The sequence below is a fragment of the Nicotiana tabacum genome, chromosome 20 (genome assembly GCF_000715075.1).
Source record: "Nicotiana tabacum cultivar K326 chromosome 20, ASM71507v2, whole genome shotgun sequence".
NCBI classification, from domain to species: Eukaryota; Viridiplantae; Streptophyta; class Magnoliopsida; order Solanales; family Solanaceae; genus Nicotiana; species Nicotiana tabacum.
The window spans coordinates 56,969,084-56,989,395 of NC_134099.1; the positions used below are offsets into that span (position 1 = coordinate 56,969,084).

A 20,312-nucleotide genomic window follows, 5' to 3' on the forward strand; every position below is an offset into this window, starting at 1 on the left:
GGCCCACATCTCGGAATTCAGAAATTTTCAAATCAATAGATTCCTTATCTCCCCACGAGTTCATACATATCAAAAGTTCTCAAAACCGACCCCAAATGGTCCTCCAAATCCCCAATCATAAGTCCAAAATTCCAAGCCCTAGTTCTTCCATTTTTAGCTTAAGTCTCCATGATTTTATAGGTAGAATTCATATAATAATCGAGTTTTAAGTCCAAAAATCTTACCTCCCAACGATTCCCCTTGAATCCCTCTTTAATCTCCTTCCAAAATCTCCCAAAATGGCCAACTATGGAGGAAATGAGCCCCAAAATCGCAGACAAGACGAGTTAAAAACATTCTGCCCGGGCCTTAATTTTCTTCTTCGTGAACGCGGTCAAACCCTCGCGTTTGTGAAGCACAAACTCACTTTAACCAACTTTTCCTCTATGCGAACGTGACACGACCATGGCAAACACGATGAACACTTGACCTCGAACTCATCTGACCCAAATTCCTCTACGCGATCGCGAAGACCTTCTCGCGAAAGTGATGCACCACTTCCCAGCCCTTCGCGAATGCGAAGCCCTTCTCGCGAACGCAAAGGCTTAATCCTTGCCTTTCTTAAATGCCTCTTCGCGAACGCGAAGGGTAAAATCCCTACAACAGTTGAACAGATTTTTCTGTAATTTTCTAAACTCCAAAATGATCCGATTGACCACCTAAACTCGCCCGAGGCCCCCGGGACCTCAACCAAAGGAATCAACACATCCTAAAACCTTTTTCAAACCTGTTCTAATCATCAAAACACCTCAAACAACATCAAATCACCCAAAACACATTGGATTCAAGCCAAAGTTTCTAAAATCTTCCGAAATACGTTTTTGATCAAAAACCCAAACAAACCATGTCCAAATGACCTAAAATTTTACAAACACATCAAAAATGACACAACGAAGCTACTTCAACTCTCGTAATTCCATTCTGACACCTATATCAAAATCTCACCTATCAACCAGAAATCGCCAAAATCTCAACTTCGCCAATTCAAGCCTAAATCTACTCCGAACCTCCAAAACCCATTCCGGTTATGCTCCTAAGTCATAAATCACCTCCCGAAGTTAACCAAACCATCAAAACTCACATCCAAGCCCTCTAACATATAAGTCAATATCCGGCTAACTTTTCCAACTTAAACTTCCTTAAAAGAGACTAAGTGTCTCAAACCTTACCAAAATTATTTCGGATTCGATCCGACCAACCCAATACCACAAAACACGGATAAAGAAGAATAAATGGGGAAAACGGAGCGATAAATCATGATACGATTGGCTGGATCGTCACAACAACCCTTGGCACGTTCGAGGACGAATGTATGGTTAAGTAGGAGAGGATGTAATGACACGACCGGTTGTTTTGAGCATTTGCACTTCGCTCGGTATTTTTTGGGCACAAGTAGCTTCGTATGATGTGCTATGACTTATGTAAATCATCGGTTTTTGGTTTTCAGGTTATTCGCATTTGATTTGGAAGAATGATTCTTAACTAGAAGCTTTAAATTTGAAAGGTTTGATCAAGTTTGTCTTTTTAGTATTTGACCTCAGATTGGAATTTTGATGGTTCCGTTAGCTCCATTGGGTGATTTTGGACTTAGGAGTGTGTCCGGATTGTGATTTGGAAGTCTGTAGTGGAATTTGGCTAGAATGGCGAAAGTTGGAATTTTGGAAAGTTTGATCGGGAATGGAATTTTTGATAACGGGGTCGGATTCAGATTTCGGAAGTTGGAGCAAGTCTGTAATATCAAATGTGACTTTTGTGCAAAATTTAAGGTCAATCGGACGTGATTTGATGGATTTCGGCATCGGTTGTGGATGTTGAAGTTTCAAAGTTCGATGATTTCGAATTGAGGTGTGATTCGTCATTTTGATGTTGTTATGTGTGTTTTAAGGCCTCGAGTAGGTCCGTGGTAGGTATTGGGACTTGTTGGTATGTTTGGACGAGGTCCCGAGGTGCTCGGGCGTGTTTCAGATTGATTTTGGGTAACTTTTCTTCATGTTGCTATTGCTGAAGGCTGCTAATTCTGGTGTTTCCGCATCTGCGAAAGAATGCAAGCAGATGAGAGTTTGTAGATGCAGACAGTTGATCGCAGAAGCGAAGGAAGGCTTGGTTGGAATGGATCGCAGAAGCGGGAATAGGGGCTCATCTGCGGCCCCGCAAAAGCGAAGATCTTAGGCACAAAAGCGTGTTTGGTTTCGCACTGCGGTTGCATAGAAGTAGATATTGATTCGCAGGTGGGAGGGGTCAGTTGTCTAGTGGAGTCCGTAGAAGCGGATCTCGTGTCGCAGAAGTGGCTAATGTGACACAAATGCGAAAGTGCTAGGCAGAATGACAAATACAAGGGTTCGCAATTTTGGCTTCATTTTAATATTTCCAAGCTATGTTGAGGCGATGTTTAGAGCAATTTACACCATATGAATTGGGGTAAGTGTTCTCTACTCGGTTTCAGTTATATTCGATGAATCTATCTTCGATTTTAGTTGTTGGTTGATGAATTTTAAAAAGGAAATGGGAGGTTTTGGCCTAAGGTTTCATAATATGAATTTTTGAGTTTTGAACATCAAATTGGAATTGGAATTGAGTGAAAGTAGTATGGCTGGACTCGTAATTGAATGGGTTGTCGGATTTCATGAGTTTTGTTGGCTTCCGAGATGCGGGCCCGGGTGTGTTTTTTGGCCGGATTTGGGATTTGATTTAGGATTCGATCTTTATCATTTGGAATTATTTTCTTAGGCTTTACTTGATGTATTTCAGTTGCTTTTGGCTAGTTTTAAGATGTTCGAAGGTCGCTACGCGCGTGATGGCATCTTTGGAGAATCACTTGGCTTGCTCAGTATTGGAATTTAGCTTGTTCGAAGTAAGTAACTCTTCTAAACTTATTGCTGAGGGTAACGTGCTATGTGATTGATGTTGAGGTGACGCACATGCTAGGTGACGGGCGTGTAGGCGTGCACCCTTTAAATTGTGACTCCGTTGTTTCATAGCACTATTTAGTAGCCCTATTTTGTTGATATCTGTATTTTTACGATGTGATTAAGTAACTGAGCTGTCAATCATGCTAGATATCATGTTTAGGCTTTATGCTGATATTGTTAGGACCCATAGTGGTCGTCTCTTACTGTCATCTCATTGACTCCATTGACATTTCGTACCCAGTCATATTCATGCATTCATATCATATCTCGGTCTCAGTTGTTGTTTGTTGATACATCATATCATTGTTGTCGGGCAAGTTTCATGATATTGTGAGCCTGTGAGTGAGATTGGAGTGATTGATGACTGAGTGAGGCTGAAAGCCTGATTATAAGTGACAGTTATGGGATCGAGTTGCACGCCACATCATGTTATATTGATTTATGCCTGGATCTGGCTTATGATAGCACTTGGGCTATAGGAGCCCCTCTAGAGTCTCTACACACCCCTAGTGAGCGCGATTGATTATATTGAGGGATGGATCTTCCCTGTACATAGATCTTCTCCGAAGCATACATATATACTTGGAGATAGATCTTCTCCATGGGGCCAGATTGGCCTTCCTCGATACTGAGTGACTGATGGTCAGTGATGTATATATTCCGGGATGGATCTTCCCTGGGTCGTATGGGGCGTATACAGTACCGAGTGGTTGAGCATGATGAGCGGAAAGTGTGAGACAGTGAGATTGAGTACTCTGAGAGTATGAGTACATGATTCATCTTTAAGATACCTTCTTTGAGATACATGGCATTGACATGCCACATGACATATATGCATAGAAATGCATTTTTCCTCATGATGTACGGTATCACGTCATTCATGACTTTTTATATACATTGATATGTGGAAATAGAGAGGTATTTCACACTTGCTATCTGGAAAGAAAAGGAAACATCTTATTTTCTGTGAAAGTATTTTGGAAAAATTACAATTTTCTACTATCTCATATTTTTTGACGATTTCGGTAAAGGATTGGGTTTTCACTTATATTCTTGAAAAGCTGAACTATTTTTGAAAAACTGTGGAAAAGCTGAGCATTTTATCTCTGAGTTACTTCCTTATTTATATGCTCTGTGTTGTTATGAACTATTGTTGGCTACTGGTGTTGGACCCGACTATGTTCCATCTCGTCACTACTTTCAACCTAAGGTTAGGCTTGTTACTTACCAGTACATGGGATCGATTGGATTGATACTACACTTCTGCACATTGCGTGCAGATGTTGGTTGTTGAGGTTGTTGTGTTCGATGTGAGCTAGATTTGAAGATGTACCTGCGTCCGGTTGTAGCTGGCTCTTGTTCGTGGTAGTCGTAGATTTATAAAAGCTCTGTTTATGTACTTTTCAAATAGAAGATATATTTACTTCATATCAGCTTTGTAAATTCTATTCTTAGTATAGATAGTAGGGCAGCAAACTAAAGAGCACCATTTGGAACCCACAAGCTTAAATTGAGTTGAAGACATTAGAAGTCTATAGTAAAGGGGAATTTACCCACTTCCAGTGTCCTTTTTAGAAAAAGGGGCTTGTAGAGTACATAAAAGTGAGGTAAATTGAATCGAATCATATAGTTGGATAGCTAGTCGAGAAAATGAGATAAGATCGTATTGAAAAATATGGAAAAATGAAACATGATGCAAGATAAATGAAAATAAAATGAGAGAGCCTATGGAAGTAACCTTTACATCGTAACCACTAGGAAGGGTGGTAATATAAGGGATTACGAGAAGCTAAATTTTTTTGAAAGAAGATCTCAGTATATAGTCACGTGATGTATAGCTCCAGAATTCAAAAATCCAATTATGTTTAGCAATTCTACTTCACAATGAAGCACTACAACACACTTCTACACAACCAGTTATTACCAGCCAAATTGGGAGATGCTATAAGACTTGACTGAGAGAAAGGCTTTGACATATGATTGTGTTACTAGGTGTATTGCTCCTTGGTCAACCCAAAACCAAAAGGCAAGAGTTAGACTGATAAGCAGATCATTGGACTAGCACATGTGTAGATAATCCATTATCGAAATAAGATCATTCAATCTCAGCAATTGCGGCATGCTATCAACCCTTGATGAACTTGAAGTGAGGTGGGAACCCATGTAATTTGTGAAATTTATTAATCCATTGACTAGACATCTTGAAGTATTTCCAAATTAGAGCTACTCTTTCTAGGTAAAAGTTCAACCTTTAAGGACAGTGCTTCTAAGGGGGATAGGATTGAGTAGGGATAGTATAGCTGATAGTGAATAAAGCATATTTATAGCTAAAGTGAGAGGATGAATTGACTTGTCTCTGCCACCCATAATTCCATATCCTTGTTTGGTTATGTCAGAATACAGAAAATCCCAATAATATCAGAAGACCGAAAACTAGTCATCCTGAAAATAAAGGTATTGTTACATCTATCCCATTGCTTGGATTCAACTAAATTGGCAAGGGGATTCAGGTGGATTACCATCGATAAAGAAAATTTTATTTCTAGATGCCAAAGACACAATTATAATCTTCCTTCAACCACCGAAATTGGAACAGGAAAAATAAGCCAACAACCAGGGGAAGACCGGGTATATTAGAGGAATTAACAGAAAGAGGACTTGAGGTTTCTAGGAGTAAACTCAAAAGCCTCACGGCTAGTGGAGCCACTACTAACATTAAAATCAGTTGGATTTGTAGCAAAATAGAGCAATTAACACATAGAGACACTCAAACAAGTATCATGCAAATCAAAAGAGGAGCAAAAGCACTCATCTTCCTTACAACTAGAAGAAGGACAACCTTCAAGGATAAGATGAACAACAAGAATAAGTAGCATGATCCAACTGCAGAAATAGAGGGTCGACAAACCCTAGCTTCTATGGAGATTTAGCAATGTCACCAAAAGCAATTGATTAGACCAAATCCAGAAAGTAACTTGCAAGAGAAGAGGGAGAACTCGCCAAGCAAATGAAAATCTTTCCAATTCCAATCACTAGGCGAAAATGGAAGTCTCAAAAAAAGTAGAGTGAGGGCACTACCAACTAAAGAGGATGATAACACAAGGCAAGACCTTATGTCAACATTCAGACTGAAACAGAAACTAGAAGAAAAATGGCCTAGGGTTTTGAATAGAGAAGAATAAATGGTCGAGAGAAAATATTTTTTTATTTTGTGCGAAAATATTAGAATTGTCCATCCATTCATTCGGTAAGAAGTTCTTCGGGTATAGTCCCTCGTTGAAAGTTTAGAAAGGCGTGTTAGAAATAGTATTTCTATAGTTAAAACTCAATTCAAGGACATGATTATACAGCTCAATATCATAAGAGATTGCATATAAGAAAATTTGCGGGCAAAGTGGATTCATGAAATAATGGATCTCGTTCAAGGAGTAGATGCATGCAATGTTTTGTGATTCAATTGCTTATCAAGACCATGTTTATGAGAACTTCCCTTGGCGATAGGTTTTACTAATCCCTCTAGGGCTAAATACATTCTTTTAACAAACCTTTGGGCAATCTCCTTCGGACTCAATGGTGGGATCAATCCCTTCTTACATGCTTCAAATTCATGGATTATGGTATCAAGATTACTAATCTTGAGAATAAGACTTAGAGAGAAAATCAGCTCCCTATCTTTAGCTATATTGCACGATCTGGAGTATCAAAGAAGGGGGAGAATTCCTAAATGTCCAAATAGCCTCCAACTTATAGATGTGGTCGACAACACACCGATAAGAAGGACTCTACTAGATACGGCTCCGAGGCATCCTAGGACACATTAAAACCTTGGGCTCTGATACCAAGTTTGTCACGCCCCAAAACTGAGGGGCGCGACCGGCGCTCAACCAAGCAAGCCTGACTGAGCAAGCCTATTAGGTTTCATTTTACCCAAAATTAATTTATGAATAACAAGGAGATGAACTCCATAAATCCTACCTTATAAGCATTACATTGACAATTTTTACTTTGTCTTTCATTAACAGTTCAACCATACTAACCAAATTATTACAATTTATAGGTACGAAGGAAATATTTTGCCAAATAACAACATATATAGTTCAAATTTTCAATAACTGACACCACCCACAACCTGTCTACGGCTCCGTCTATACCTCAAAATACAAAGTACATGATAAACAACAGTACAAGACCCCGAAATGAAGTGGGGCTCACCAAGTCAGCTGAAAGGGAGATGCGTCACCAGTTGCGACCAACACTGCCTGGTATGGAACCACCTACATCCATTTAAAGACGTTGCGCCCCCGGCAAAAAAGATATTAGTGTCGTCGAATAGCACTAGTATGTATAACTAAACACCATCTCATTAGAAAAAACAACCGTACAAGAATAAAGAAATCATAAGGATCAACAAAGCTTTAAACAATCACCACCTCATCAAATACAAATAAGGGATCACATAGCTTTCACACGATTCCATAGTTTTAGGTTGGGCCATTCCATATTGTTGCATCATCATTCACAATACCACCGCTTTCTTAAGCGGAGTCCGATCACGAACCGATCGGTTAGGTTGCCTCATTTGAGACATGTACCTCAATCACAATCTCATTCTCACTTTTCGGAATTCAATATCAACACAATACCACCATGTGTGCGGCATGGCATCTGATCACGGCCTGATCGGCTAGGCCGCCTTACCAATACGTTGTTCCTTTCTCATTAATCATCTCATTTCAATCTTTATTTCACACATATCAATTCATAGGCACTTAGAGCCATAATTATCATATCATTTCCACTTTCAATGTTAACCTTGCAGTTTAAGATCATAGGCACATACAAAAGCAATTCAAGTTGTAAGAATAGGTAAGATTTCACATAGTTGGCATGACAATCTCAGTTTTAATCTTGACTTGAAGACTAGGCATTTCAACACATGGTTCATATTCTTCTCACATCTTTAAATATCAAGAATAGTACATTGCACACATTGAGGCACACCTTTCATGTATGTATGTATGTATGTATGTATGTATGTATGTATGTATGTATGTATGTATGTATGTATGTATGTATGTATGTATGTATGTATGTATGTATGTATGTATGTATGTATATATGTATGTATGTATGTATATATATATATAATTACAAAACCAATTCATGTGAAATAACAATCAATACATCAACCAAATTTTAGTCTTACCACATTTGCATAGACACCAACGGAGCTCAATTTCTAAGAAGATGGACATTTAGCCATACATACCTCAAAGAGCTTTTCCTTAAGTTTCTATAATCCACCAACACCTCTAGCAATAACAATCTATATGGAGATAGCGGGAATCGATTAATAGTTAGGAAGACTACCCATGGTGTAACTCTCTTCGGAATTTCATCAAGCACCTAACATGTGAAGTAGTCTACAATGTCTGAAAATGGAAATTCTTTCTTCCCTCAACCAATTTTAACAGGAACTACCCAAATTAGTTCTTTAATATCACATAATACAACTTAGTCCCACATGCATGGACTATTTCTAATCCCAATAACATATTTGAACCCTTAACCTCTTACATGAAATCTTGGAAGAAGGACTTATCCGGATGGAGGACAATCAAATGGTTATCTTCCTGGATTCTTGAAAACTTGAGCAAGATTTGGGTGATTATGAAGCTAGGCTCCTTCTTTCTCTCTCTATATGTTCTCAACTCTCTCTAAAATCAGTAGTAAAATGACCCCAAATGAATCCCCAAAGCCTATATATTAAAATGGGGTCGTGTTATAAAAATAGAAAAAATATGCCTCCGAAGTCGGGTCTGCGGTCGCATAACGAAACGCAAAATAGGAATGTGGGTCGCAAAATGCATCACCGAACTGGTGCCCAAAATTGGGCTACACTGATCCAATTTGCTACCATATTTGCGGTCGTAGATCGATTATGCGGACCGCATAATGATTTTGCGATCACAGAGCTGACATAGGATCACATTTTTCCAGCCTTTAGTAATTTGATCATAACTTTATGTAGGAATGTCCAAATGACGAACGGTTTAAAGCGTTAGAAACTAGACTCGAAGACTTTTCATATAATAGGTTGTTCATCACATAAAACATTATGTATATTTAGATATGCTCGTCCAAAATGTAGACTTGTGTAAACTCATTTGGAATTTTAGCCTATTATGAAATTTTACAATTTGACTTAGACTTAGGACTTCCCTTGGACCCCAAATTACTTATTATAAGACTTATACACTTATTTACCAAATTCAATTCATTTATATCATATTTATAGCACATAAAATATTATAATTAGCCTACATGGCACCTCGAAATCCTAAATTACTTAGAAATTTTTTTTGAGGTCTTACATAAAATGCTCAGGTTTTTCACAGTTTTTCAAAAATAGTTCCGCTTTTCAAGAGTATCAATGAAAACCCAATCCATTACCAAAATCATCGAAAAATATGAGATAGTTAAAAATTGTAATTTTTCCAAAATACTTTCACAATAAATAAGATGTTTCCTTTTCTTTCCAGATAGCAAGTTTGAAATACCTCTCTATGCCCACTTATCAATTTATGTAAAAAGTCATGAATGACGTGATACCGTACATCATGAGGAAACATACATCTATATGCATGTATGTCATGCGTGCATGTCAATGCCATGTATCTGAGAGATGATGTACTCACACTCTCAGAGTACTCAATAATACTGTCTCACACTTTCTGCTCATCATGCTATACCACTAGGTACTGTATATGACCATACGGCCCAGGGAAGATTCATCCCAGAATATATATATATATATATCACTGACTATCAGTCACTCAGTGCCGAGGAAGGCCAATCTAGCCCCATGGAGAAGATCCATCTCCAGGTATATATGTATGCTTCGGACAAGATCCATGTCGAGGGAAGATCCATCCCTCAATATAATCAATTGCGCTTACTAGGGGTGTGTACAGACTCCGGAGGGGCTCCTATAGACCAAGAGCTAGCCCAAGCGCTATCATAAAATTAGTATAACCGCTGCGAGGTGCAGCCCGCTCCCACAACTGTCACTCATAATCAGGCTCTCAGCCTCACTTAGTCATCAATCTCTCCAGTCTCACTCACGGGCTCACAATATCATGAAAACTAGCCCGAGTCAGTGATATGATGTATCAATAAATAACAACTGAGACGGAGATATGATATTAATGCACGAATATGACTGAGCACAAAATGTCAATGAGATGATAGTAAGAAACGAACACTATGGGTCATAATAATATCAGCATAAAACCTAAACATGATATCTAACATGAGTGACAGCTCAGTTACTTAATCACATGGTCAAAATAGAAATATCAACAAAATAGAGCCACTAAATAGTTCCATAAAACAACAGAGTCATAATTCACGGGGTGCACGCCCACACGCCCGTCACCTAGCATGTGTGTCACCTCAACATCAATCACATAGCACATAATTCAGGGTTTCATATCCTCATCACTAAGTTTAGAAAAGTTACTTACCTCGAACAAACCAAATTCCAATACCGAGCAAGCCAAGCGATGCTCCAATGATGCCATCATGCACGTAGTGACCTCCGAGCGGCTCAAAACTAGCCAAAAGCAACTCAAATACATCAAATAAATCCCAAGAAAACAATTCCAAATGATAAAAATCGAATCCTAATCAAATCCCAAATCCGGCCAAAAATCACACATAGGCCCGCACCTCGAAAGCCGACAAAACTCACAAAATCCGACAACCCATTCAATTACGAGTTCAACCATACTAGTTTCACTCAATTTCGACTCCAATTCGATGTTCAAAACTCAAAAATTCATGTTATGAAACTTTAGGCCAAAACCCCCAATTTTCTCTTTAAAATTCATCAACCAACAGCTAAAATCGAAGATAGATTCATGTAATATAACTAAAACCGAGTAGAGAACACTTACCCCAATTCATATGGTGAAAACTGTTCCAAATATTGCCTTAATCCGAGCTTGGAAATGTTAAAATGAAGCCAAATCGCGAACCCTTATATTTATCATTTTGCCCAGCACTTTCGTATTTGCGTCACATTAGCTGCTTTTGCAGCGTTGTTTCTGCGACACGAGCTCCGCTTTTGCGGACTCCACTAGCCAACTGACCCCTCGCACCTGCGATCAATATCTGCTTCTGTGCAACCGCATGTGCGAAACCAAACACGTTTCTGCCCTAAATCTCGCTTCTGCGCCATGATCTTCGCTTCTGCGGGGCCGCAGATGCGCCCCTATTCCCGCTTCTGCGATCCATTACAACCAAGCCTTCCTTCGCTTATGCGATCAATTCTCTGCATCTACGGACTTGTCTGTGTGCATTCTTTCGTAGATGAGGAAACACCAAGATCAGCAGCCTTCAGCAATAGCAACATGAAGAAAAATGATCCGGAATCAATTCGAAACACGCCCGAGCCCCTCTGGACCTTGTCCAAACATACCAACAAATCTCATAACCTACCACAGACCTACTCGAGGCCTCAAAACACACATAACAACATCGAAATGACGAATGACACCTCAATTCGAAATTTCTGAACTTTGAAACTTCAACTTTCAGAATCGATGACGAAACCTATCAAATCACGTCCGATTGACCTCAAATTTTGCACACAAGTCACATTTGACATTACAGACCTTCTCCAACTTTTGGAATCAGAATCCGACCCCGATATCAAAAATTTCACTCCTGGTCAAACTTTCCAAAATTTAACTTTCGCCATTCTAGCCAAATTCTACTACGGACCTCCAAATCACAATCCGGACGCGCTCCTAAGTCCAAAATTACCCAACGGAGCTAACGGGACCATCAGAAGTCCAATCCGAGGTCAAATACTAAAAAGTCAAACTTGGTCAAACCTTTCGAATTTAAAGCTTCTAGCTGAGAATCATTCTTCCAAATCAAATACGAATAACTTGAAAACCAACGATTCACATAAGTCATAGAACATAATATGGAGCTACTCATGCCAGAAAACTACCGAGAAAAGTGCAAATGCTCAAAACGACCGGTCGGGTCGTTACATGTTACCACAATGATGACGATTATAATTTCATCTATTACCACATCTACATCTATTGATACCTTCACGGTAATAATTTTATCTTCTTTCGGACTTAGCACATACTACTACTACATTATCTTAAGGAAACGAGAATGAAGCAAATTAAATGAGACGGGTTTTCACTTCTTGTGCTCATAATCATACATGAATTTGATCATGGCAAGACAGAGAAATTCTACCACTTTGAATGGTTATAATTTCTTACAAACGTTATTAGAGTTATAATCAAAATTTATTGTCTTTCCTTGTATTTAAAATCAAATTGTAGAATTTCAAGAATGTAAAAGAAAAATAAGTTAAATTGCGTACCTTAAATCCAAACAAAAATCCTGAAGAAAGTTCATGGAACAATTGACAATCATTATTCTCTATTTTATATACAAGTTGATCACCATGCACGTATCCCAGAGTCTGGTGAATAAAGCAGATGCCTAGTACAGGAATATCAATGCATTTGCACAAGAGCCTCACACAAATTCTTATATCTTCTCTCCGCGGGTGGTTTAATTTCTCAAACATTAGACAACCAATTAATAGTATATATACAAATAAAAACAACCACCCTCTACTCAATTGGTTAGAGTCTTGTGCTGATAACGTGTTATAAAATAATAAATAAGAAGAAGAGTATTTCAGAAAAAGAATAGAGAGAGAATTCTTATTGATTTGAGATGAATTACAATGAAATAGAATCCCTCTATTTATAGGGGGAAAATGACTTAGTCACAAAGTAACAAATCTTAAAATCTCTCTAAACGATAGACTTTCGCCATAAATAAAATAATATTTATAACACTAACTAATTAATAAGTCATATTCTCATCAAAGTTATCTATCCACTCACTTCTTATATTTTTTAAGTGTAATACTTGGATGATTTCAACACTATAAGTTATATAAATGCCAAACACTTTAAAAAATATTACTTGACTATCTAAGCTTATTAATTTGATGAATAAGTTCAAATCTTAGGAGTTAATATTTTGATAACTACTAAATTTCGTATCAACTACACAAATCTCATGATCTTATGACCCTTAAGTTAACTCAAATTAGATTTTGTTAGTTACATTAAACTATTAAAATAAAATAATATAGAGCTTTCAACTATTTTAAAGCATGCTATATTTTAAATGTAAATCTTAGATTCACTAATGCACATTATTAATAAGACAACTTTCTATCATCATCAACAAACTTTCAAAATACTTTCCAATTTGCTAATACATAATATTATTAGTAAGGTTATGGTTAAATTTTAGGGATGCATAGAGAATCGAACTAGGGTAAATCTAAATAGAAAAAGTAGACATCTAAGCCTCAATGTTGAATCCAATTTTAGGGATGCACGGAGAATCAAATTGGGAGATTCGAATTAAGTACTAAAAAAAGAGGAAAAAATTACTAACCTCAATGTTGTCGCCGCCGTCGGAATAAGCCATCGGAGTCCGCCTGTAATTGTCATATTGAAGAATAAGAGGGATGGAGAGAGAGAGAGAGAGAGAGTGATGGGGAAAAAAAGAATGGAGAAAGAGAGAGATAGAGAGGGGAATGAAGAAGAGCGATGTAGAGAGAAATTTACTGCGCCGGAATCGCCAGAGTCACTGCTGGTTAGAGCTAGATTAGAGAATGGAGAGAAGGAAAAAATAAGAAGAAAATCGGGTGGGTGAAAAATAATAAAAGAGTTTCCGACTGAATCGGTCTGACAATAAAAAAATAGATTTGTGTGCTCGTTTGCGACCGAAACGGTCGGTACACTAATTTAAAAAATTATTTTATATTTTAAATTAGCGACCGAATCAATTGGCCCATAGTCAAAAGTAAATATTGACTTTTAATGACTGTGTAGTTCGACCAGTTCTGTCGGAGCGTTGGTGCGTAGAATTTTGCACGAATATTTTTAACCGAAGTGGTCGATAACTAAAAATAAAACTAAAATAATACGTAATTCTTTTTCCAAATTTTTGAGGAATTCGACGGAAACTTCCGACAACATTTTTCAGTCGGAAATACCGATCGAAAACTAGTCGTTTTCTAGTAATTTGAGTCCACGCGGTGGATACCATTTGAGCTAGCTATAGGCCAACATCCACAAACTCCACATTCATTATCAGCCACGTTCTAGGGAAAGAGTTTGGCGCTTAACATATGGCAAAAGGATGAGAAGAGCAACTTGACACTTTAATGTGGTAATGCACATTTCAAAAAACATCACCATTCATTGATGTAATATAAAATTTGAAACTTTTCAAGTCTAAAAAAATATCTTTTACCTTATATCACCCTCTAAAGTTTTGCATAGAAGAATCTTGAATTAGCAATATAACAACCAAAAAAAAAAGCTTGAATTAGCATTTGACATATCGAAATCACATCCAAATAGATAATTACATTTCCTTCATCGTTGATCTTATTATTACTCGTGAAATAGTAATTTTATTAGAATTTTTTTCGTGCGTAGAACATTATTTGGTTGATGAAAAGTGAAGAAGATGAGCTAAAATTACATTGAAAGCCATTGAAGCTGGCTTAAGTTTGAGTTTAAAAATTTGGGTATTCGAAATTGTAATTTATTTTGAGTAGGTGTTGTTGAAATTGATTGGATACATTTCTTAAAGTTTGAATTTCAATTTTGGGATGATTTAGTGGAGATTTGAGGTAGTTTAAATTGAAATTTGAGCAAAATTCGAAGTACAAAATGAAAATGAAAATGAAAGAAGATAAGATGTATACCCTCATGTTCATTTGTGTATCCCATATGTATCAAATATGTTCCCTATTGTATCCCTTGTATATTTATGTACACTTTGTGTGAGATACATGTATCATAATGAAATTTTAAACACGATTTCAAGTACGAATTTTGACTCCAAACGGGTCCAAATCACCTCTAACCTTTCTCAAATTTTATATATTTTCTCATCTATGTGTTTTCAACGAATTTCAACCATATTCTGGGGGGAAAAATTTGCCTATATTTTTTGAATGTTGTATATCATTGATAACAGATTTTGACTCCTAATCAGTTTAAATTACTTCTAATCTTCCTCAAATTTTGTATATTATTTCATTTATGTGCTTTTAACAAATTTCAACCATATCCATTGAACAAAAAAAATCCATTTTGCCTAGATTTTTTGAATGTTATATATCATTGGTAGTTTTTTCTTATTATTTTTGGTAGTATGACTTAATGACTAATTATAGGTAAGTTTTTTTTGGGGATGTATTTTGGTAGTTCTTCCTTCTAAATAGGCAGAATGCATAGTTTACCATTTGAGCTTCTGGTCAAATCCGTGAGACACACCTCTTCAACATAGATAACTTATGCACACTCAACCTTTTCATAATGTGTCTAATACATACTCTTTGGTATTTGACCATTTTTTCTTCAAAGTTGTATGACATGCACTAACAATAACGTGGTACGTGTCTTTAACTAAAAGAAAAAGAAAACACTTAAAAAAATAAGTACTTCATCTTATTCTCCAAACAAAGACCCGCAAGTTCTTTCACCACCACCTATCGAGAACTAACATTCTCACCATTTATTTTACCATAAAATCTAGCAGCCCCTCCATTTTCAACCATCAAAAATATTGGGAGGAAAAAAACTTTCAATATTTACTCAAAATCTCAAATTCGTACCCCGTCAACTCCCTGAAGTTATGGTAGCAAGAACTTATGGATAGCTCTGTCATCCACCAAACATCGTTATCTCTTAGAACATTCCCACTTAATAATTACCTAAAGGCGTGAACTTTTCTGATTTTCCCCACTCAACTTTACTCTTTAAATTCGATCAAATTTCATGATTCTTGAGTCAAAATTCGATCGGTCAGCGCCAGAATTTTCCATCTTGAATCCTGCAAAGAGGGTTTTATCCACAGAACCAATGATCTCCTTTGTGGGCTATGTTATGTCTCTTTGTTGTCAACATTTGCAAATGCTTTTTTTTCCTAATTCTTCTAAATTAGAGCTCGTTTGGCGATGAAATCTTTTTCACTTTTTTTTAGAAATCAGTGTTTTGCCATAAAATTTTCAATTTTCACTTGAAGATTAATTTTGAAATTTTTCAAAAATTTTGAAAACTCCAAAAAACTGTTTTTCAAAATTCACTCAGATCACTCACAAAAATTCAAAAATAACCCAAAATTATATTCATGTCCAAACAAAACCCTAATTTTCAAATATCATTTTTACTTGAAAATGTTTTCACTTTTTTCCGGAATTTTATAATTCTTATGTCCAAACGCCCACTTAGAAAAGTCATTCTTGTTAAGAAAAGGAAGACGAGAGGGAAGTATTTGCAACACGGAACAGTAGGGGACATTGGGGAATAGTGAGATCACTGGGTAAGGAAAGGAAACAAAATATTTTTTTGTTAAAAAAGAAGTAAAATAGTCTGACACATGTTTGGCCAAGCTTCTCCAATTTTAGAAATTTTTTTTTCTTCTTAAAGTTGAACTGTTTGGCCAAACTTTTAGAAGAAAAAAAAGTATTTTTGAGGAAAAGCAGAAGCAGCTTTTGAGAAGCAGAAAAAGTAGCTTCTTTCCAAAAACGTTCTTTTTAAAAGCATTTTTGAAAAAAATACACTTAGAAGTAATTTTTAAAAGCTTGGCCAAACACTAATTGCTGCTCAGAAGTGCTTTTCAAATTAATTAGTCATACACAAAATGCTTCTCACCGAAAATACTTTTGAGAAAAACACTTCTCAAAATAAGTTAATTTTTACAGCTTGACCAAGCAGACTATTAAATAAAGATTGGGACAGACATTATATAGGGTTAACGTGCCTTTATTGTGTGTAAAAAACATGAGTGCAATGTGACCAAAAGGTGTTTTAGACGCACTTTGAAAAGATTGAGCGTATTAAAGGGTTGTCCTAATTGAAAAAGTATATCATAAGGATTTGAAGCGACAAGTTATATAGGAATTTTTACATTCCTACACACTATATGAAACTATATTACCTTCCCTACTCAAGTTTTACTATAATTACATTTTATATACCCACTTACCATTTATGTACATTTTAAAGGATTTAATGATAATAATTAGTGCCCTAAAATTACTCTAACATATCTTCCACTCCCCCACGTTTCTCTCTCCACATCCCATCCCCTCCCCACGTATCTTGTACAAGAGATCAACAATTCCACCATCGACAACTATTAAAAAGCTTTGAATTCGAATTTGGGTTTTCAAAAAACATTGTTTGTTTGGATTAGATGTTGTTGCAAAGAATTGAGAATTCTCTCTATGTCTCTCTCTATCTCTCAATCCCAAATTTCAGTAATGTAAAGTAAAGGAAAAGAGAGCAGCAACTCCACCATTGATAGCCATTAAAAAGCTTTGAAGCTTTGAATTCGAATTTGAATTTTCAAAAATCATTATTTGTTTGGATTGGGTGTTGTTGCAAATAATTGAGAATATGGTTTGGAGTTTATATCTCAATTTTGAGGGATTTTGGTGAAGATTAGACTTGATTAAAGCAGAGCATTAGATTGGAGAAGTAAGAAGAAGAAGAAGAAGAAGAAGAAGAAGAAGAAGAAGAAGAAGAAGAAGAAGAAGAAGAAGAAGAAGAAGAAGAAGAAGAATACATGACATACATCATACTGCAGAAATTGTATAAAAATTATATTTAAGTTGTATGATATTGTAGTTGTATATAACTGAGTAGAAATAATGTATGAAAATTATAGATAAGTTGTATAATATATAATTAGTTGTATGAAATTTATTTTTACTATGTATAAATCAGATACAAAATATACAAAAGACATATTATATAAAATTTGTATTTAAGTTGTATGTTATTGTAGTTGTATTTAACTGGGTAGAAATAATGTGTAAAAATAATATGTGAAAGTTGTAGATAAGTTATATATCATTAATCTGGAATCTGACTTATCATATATATTGTTTATGTTTGAATCCTGGGTTATATTTAAAAGCTCGACTTATATTCTTACTTTATAGTGTCTCAAGCTTGCCAATTGCAGACATTAGGTAAGCTCCTTAGTTGTTGCTGCAATTAGTCAAAGTGTCAAACCACGTGCTGACTCCCATGCAATGGAATGTTATCAATCACTTTAAACTTTCTTTCTATCTCTCTTCAATTTTTCTTTTAAATTTGGTTGGGTCTTAGAGGTTAAACTCCGTCTTAGAAATATTATTTGCGTTTAATTTCTTATCGTAATGTCATCTGAAATAACCTTATTTATTTTTGCTAAGTCTTATAACTAGCACTCAGTGTCAAAATTAGATGGTCTAAGATCTAAATGCTTTATTAATGGGTAATAAGAAAAAAGACACAAGTTTTAACAAAATAAAGTGTAAAAATGAAATAGATCCACCTTTGTTTCGAACAATCGGGTCTAAAGGAAATACAAAATGAGTATATTGGTATTTAAAAGTAGGAATTTTTACCTCCTATAGCAAAGGTTAACACCTTATTTAATTTAAATAAATACCATTTAAAAAGATTATATTTTATAGATACCTTTTAAGGTTTATAGCAAAATATTTAATTTTGGTTACCTCGTAGCCCTAAGCCACTAAATACGCTATTCAGTTACACTATTTTCTTCTCTCTCTACTCTGATACATCCCATTCTCTTCCCCATTCCCTGAAAACATGATGCTCCATCTCAAAATTTCTCTCACCAACACTATTTTCTTTTCATCCCGATCAATTCTTACACCGAATTGAATATCAATAAACTCACGGCTTAATTCCCTATACTTCTGATTGCTCAATGCTTTCAAAGGTGAAGTATAAATAACTCTCTGTTTTCCCGGCGGAAAAAGAGAATTCTGATTAACAAAGAACTGATTCTTTACGTTCTAAGCACGCGACGGATACTTCCTGAAATGGGTCGAGCTTGAAGGTGTAGGTTTTTGCCATTTCGCCGTTATAGGAAGGGTTTGAGAGGGTTCTGTGGATTGTTTCGTCGTTGGTTGAAGTGTATTGCTACGACGGATTCGCCGGAAATTAGGGTTTGTTTTTTAACAATGACGACGGAGTTTGGGGCTGAGCAACTTCATTTTCTGTTAATATATTTCAATGTATTTCATTGTATTCATTGTCTTTTTTTTCATTGTAATTCAATGTATCTCGTTGTATTCCATGTATTTCATTGTATTCACTGTCTTTTTTTCTCATTGTATTCCAATGTATCATGTTGTATTCTATGTATTTTATTGTATTCAATGTCTCGCTATATGCCATGAATGTATTCATATATTTTTTTAAATTAATATAATTTATGTATTCAGATGTATTATATAATTTCTCTAAAGATTGCTATATTTTTGGGGTATTTTTCGGTTGAGAATTTTTTTGTAACTGAAAATACAAAATATTGTGTGTTATAATTGAGTTTGTTGAGTTATATTAGGAGTTTATTATGTTAATTGATTCACTTTCCATTTTAAAAACATTGTAATCCCCTATTTCACGTCGTGAATACAGTCGAATACAATAAGCTGTCCAGCTATAATCCCATGTTTCACTCCATGAATACAGTCGAATACACTCGAATACAACAACTGATTAGCTGGACTTTCCTGATTCACGCCTATTTTTGCTACTGTATTCATGAATACAATAGCTTAAATACATCAAATACATCTTATAACCACAGAAAATGTATCTATAATCCGTAATATAGCAAATGGTATCTATAGATGGCTAATTACTATTAAAAGATAGTGTTTTATAAAAATTTCCCTTAAAAGTAACCTCACTTTTCATGTCTGCTACATCTGTTTTTGCTCTTATACAATGAGCCTCTAGGTTAAAGCAGCATTTAAATATCCATAAGATTTGGCGCCTTGAATGCATTATTCTTCAGTTTCTCTTATTTTTCGGTGAATACTCATTTCTGTCATTCGAATCATTTATGCTTTGCCACTAATAAATTGGACAAGATAAGAAATGACCATCTCAAAATCTGATTACATATCTACAATGTATATAGGAAAATTACTCAAGCAGAAACAATATATATAGGAAGATTACTGTATTTTAATGCGGAGGAAAAATATGAAAAGAAAAGAGGAGAAAAAAAAAAGGGTGTAACTAAATCCCTTAATTGAAAGCACTAATAATAGATTGGGAGCCTTTTAAGGTGGAATGTATATATTTTGTAAACAAAACTTGTGTAGGTAGGGTAATCTACTAAACATAAATATTTAAGGTAATAAAGTTTCTAATAGTATATAGGAATGAAAAAATCTCAATTATATATTCA

The 20,312-nt window shown here is 35.7% G+C and overlaps 1 long non-coding RNA gene across 1 annotated transcript; it reads right to left on the reverse strand.

Moving 5' to 3' along the window:
- Positions 1 to 6,925: 6,925 nt before the first annotated feature.
- On the reverse strand, positions 6,926 to 13,789 carry LOC107792521 (uncharacterized). The gene is made up of 3 exons (XR_001649556.2): positions 13,464 to 13,789; positions 10,475 to 10,563; positions 6,926 to 7,222 (listed from the first exon to the last, which is right to left on the reverse strand). It is a non-coding gene; the product is annotated as an uncharacterized LOC107792521 (long non-coding RNA).
- Positions 13,790 to 20,312: the final 6,523 nt, after the last annotated feature.